At 42.3% G+C, this 3869-nt stretch overlaps 1 pseudogene; it reads left to right on the forward strand.

The window, feature by feature from the left end:
* The first annotated feature begins 2698 nt into the window (after positions 1-2698).
* On the forward strand, positions 2699-3621 carry LOC133252595 (tropomyosin alpha-4 chain-like; annotated as a pseudogene).
* Positions 3622-3869: the final 248 nt, after the last annotated feature.

Below are 3869 nucleotides of genomic sequence, written 5' to 3' on the forward strand. Positions count from 1 at the left end.
TTATCATGATGATATCATTCAGGAAAACTTCTAAACATCATGGTTTAGAGTAGGTCCTGATTTCTTTGGTAATGCTTTCCTGGCTTTTCTGTTTCAAGGATATTTGGTTGAATCTTTGTGTCAGCACCAATTACCAGCTGCTTGAAATTTCAGTTATTAAGTCCAAAGGGAGTACTCAGTACTCACAGATCTGGTTATTTGCTAAGTTATCAACTTGAAATTCATGACACAGAGAGTAGTCATCTAGTATAATGCACTCTAGGTATTTCTGTGCTCAATTCAAGTATTTTTTATAAAATGTAACAGCTGTGTGTTTCCCATTTTTGTAGAGGTCTATCCATGGTGACAGCGCACTCACAGTCCACCTTCACTTTCCCGAGGATCCCTGTATGAAAGATCTGCTTCGTTGCCTTAGTGTCTCTGTTTCAAACTTTAAATGATCTTATTGGCAGGAATCCCTTAGAAGAAATACAGTAGCCATCATGGTCAACAAAAGAGTCAGAAATGCAGTATTTGGATGCAATCTCAAAAATGACAAAATGATCTCTGTTCATTTCCAAGGCAAACCATTCAATATCATGGTAATCCAAGTTTATGCCCCAACCAGTAATGCTGAAGAAGCTGAAGTTGAACGGTTCTATGAAGACCTACAAGACCTTTTAGAACTAACACTCAGTGTCTCTTTTGCTGTCTCGTACACCGGGTTATTGTTACCATCTTTCTAAATTCCATATATATGCGTTAGTATACTGTATTTATGTTTTTCCTTCTGGCTTACTTCACTCTGTATAATGGGCTCCAGTTTCATCCACCTCATTAGAACTGATTCAAATGTATTCTTTTTAATGGCTGAGTAATACTCCATTGTGTATATGTACCAAAGATTTGGGAGAATGACATTGAAACATGTAAAATATCATGTAAGAAACAAGTTGCCAGTCCAGGTTCGATACACGATACTGGATGCTTGGGGCTAGTGCACTGGGACGACCCAGAGGGATGGTATGGGGAGGGAGAAGGGAGGAGGGTTCAGGATGGGGAACACATGTATACCTGTGGCGGATTCATTTTGATATTTGGCAAAACTAATACAATTATGTAAAGTTTAAAAATAAAAAAAAAAATAAAAAAAAAGAACTAACACTCAAAAAAGATGTCCTTTTCATTATAGGGGACTGAAATGTAAAAGTAGAAAGTCAAGAAACACCTGGAGTAACAGGGAAATTTGGCCTTGGAGTACAGAATGAAGCAGGGTAAAGGCTAATAGAGTTCTGCCAAGAGAATGCACTGGTCATAACAAACACCTTCTTCCAACAACACAAGAGAAGACTCTACACATACACCTCACCAGATGGTTAACACCGAAATCAGATTGATTATATTCTTTGCAGCCAAAGATGGAGAAGCTCTATACAGTCAACAAAAACAAGACCAGGAGCTGACTGTGGCTCAGATCATGAACTCCTTATTGCCAAACTCAGACTTAAATTGAAGAAAGTGGGGAAAACCACTAGACCATTTAGGTATGACCTAAATCAAATCCCTTATGATTATACAGTAGATGTGAGAAATAGATTTAAGGGACTAGATCTGATAGACAGAGTGCCTGATGAACTATGGACAGAGGTTCATGACATTGTAAAGGAGACAGGGATCAAGACAATCCCCAAGAAAAAGAAATGCAAAAAAGCAAAATGGCTGTCTGAGGAGGGCTTACAAATAGCTGTAAAAAGAAGAGAAGTGAAAGGCAAAGGAGAAAAGGAAAGATATAACTATTTGAATGCAGAGTTCCAAAGAATAGCAAGGAGAGATAAGAAAGCCTTCCTCAGCGATCAATGCAAAGAAATAGAGGAAAACAATAGAATGGGAAAGACTAGAGATCTCAAGAAAATTAAAGATATCAAGGGAACATTTCATGCAATGATGGGCACAATAAAGGACAGAAATGGTATGGACCTAACAGAATCAGAAGATGGTAAGAAGAGATGGCAAGAATACACAGAAATATACAAAAAAGATCTTCACAACCCAGATAACCACAATGGTGTGATTACTCACACTCACCTAGAGCCAGACATCCTGGAATGTGAAGTCAAGTGGGCCTTAGGAATCATCACTATGAACAAAGCTAGTGGAGGTATGGAATTCTAGTTGAGCTATTTCAGATCCTAAAAGACGATGCTGTAAAAGTGCTGCACTCAGTATGCCAGCAAATTTGGAAAACTCAGCAGCAGCCACAGGACTGGAAAAGGCAGTTTTCATTCTAATCCCAAAGAAAGGCAATGCCGAAGAATGCTCAAACTACTGCACAATTGCACTCATCTCACACGCTATTAAAGTAATGCTCAAAATTCTCCAAGCCAGGCTTCAGCAATGCGTGAACCGTGAACTTCCTGATGTTCAAGCTGGTTTTAGAAAGGGCAGAGGAACCAAAGATCAAATTGCCAACATCTGCTGGATCATGGAAAAAGCAAGAGAGTTCCAGAAAAACATCTATTTCTGCTTTGTTGACTATGCCAAAGCCTTTGACTGTGTGGATCACAATAAACTGTGGAAAATTCTGAAGGAGATGGGAATACCAGACCACCTGACTTGCCTCTTGCGAAACCTGTATGCAGTCAAGAAGCAATAGTTAGAACTGGACATGGGCAGCTCTTGCCGGAGCTGAGCCGAACAGAGCGCCCGCCGCTGTCCGCCGCCCGCTGCGTGCGCCTCCGCGCCATGGCTGGCCTCAACTCCCTGGAGGTGGTGAAACGCAAGATCCAGGTCCTGCAGCAGCAAGCAGATGAGGCGGAGGACCGCGCGCAGGGCCTGCAGCGCGAGCTGGACGGCAGCGCGAGCGGCGCGAGAAAGCCGAAGGTGATGTGGCAGCTCTCAATCGGTGCATCCAGCTCGTTGAGGAGGAGTTGGACAGGGCCCAGGAACGACCGGCCACAGCCCTGCAGAAGCTGAAGGAGGCAGAAAAGGCTGCAGATGAGAGTGAGAGAGGGATGAAGGTGATAGGAAACCGCGCCATGAAAGATGAGGAGAAGATGGAGATTCAGGAGATGCAGCTTAAAGAGGCCAAACACATCGCCGAGGAGGCTGACCGCAAATACGAAGAGGTAGCTCGAAAGTTGGTCATCCTGGAGGGTGAGGTAGAGAGGGCAGAGGAGTGTGCCGAGGTGTCCGAACTAAAATGTGGTGACCTGGAAGAAGAACTCAAGAATGTCACTAACAACCTGAAGTCACTAGAGGCTGCATCTGAAAAGTATTCTGAAAAGGAGGACAAATATGAAGAAATTAAACTTCTCTCCGGCAAACTCAAAGAGGCTGAGACCCGTGCCGAATTTGCAGAGAGAACAGTTGCAAAACTGGAAAAGACAATTGATGACCTGGAAGAAAAACTGGCCCAGGCCAAAGAAGAGAACGTGGGCTTACATCAGACACTGGATCAGACACTAAACGAACTAAACTGTATATAACCAAAACAGGAGTCTTGTTCCAACAGAAACTCCAGAGCGCCGTGTCTTTCTCTTCTCTTGTAAGAAGTTTCTTTTGTTATTGCCTCTTCACTTTGCTGGAAATGTCAAGCAAATTATGAATACATGACCAAATATTTTGTATCAGAAAGAAAAAAAAAAAAAAAAGAACTGTACATGGAACAACAGACTGGTTCCAAATAGGAAAAGGAGTACGTCAAGGCTGTATATTGTCACCCTGCTTATTTAACTTATATGCAGAGTACATCATGAGAAACACTGGGCTGGAAGAAGCACAAGCTGAAATCAAAATTGCTGGGAGAAATATCAATAACCCCAGATATGCAGATGACACCACCCTTATGGCAGAAAGTGAAGAACTAAAGAGCCTCTAGACGAAAGTGAAAG

The sequence above is a fragment of the Bos javanicus genome, chromosome 8 (assembly GCF_032452875.1).
Source record: "Bos javanicus breed banteng chromosome 8, ARS-OSU_banteng_1.0, whole genome shotgun sequence".
Taxonomy (NCBI): Eukaryota; Metazoa; Chordata; class Mammalia; order Artiodactyla; family Bovidae; genus Bos; species Bos javanicus.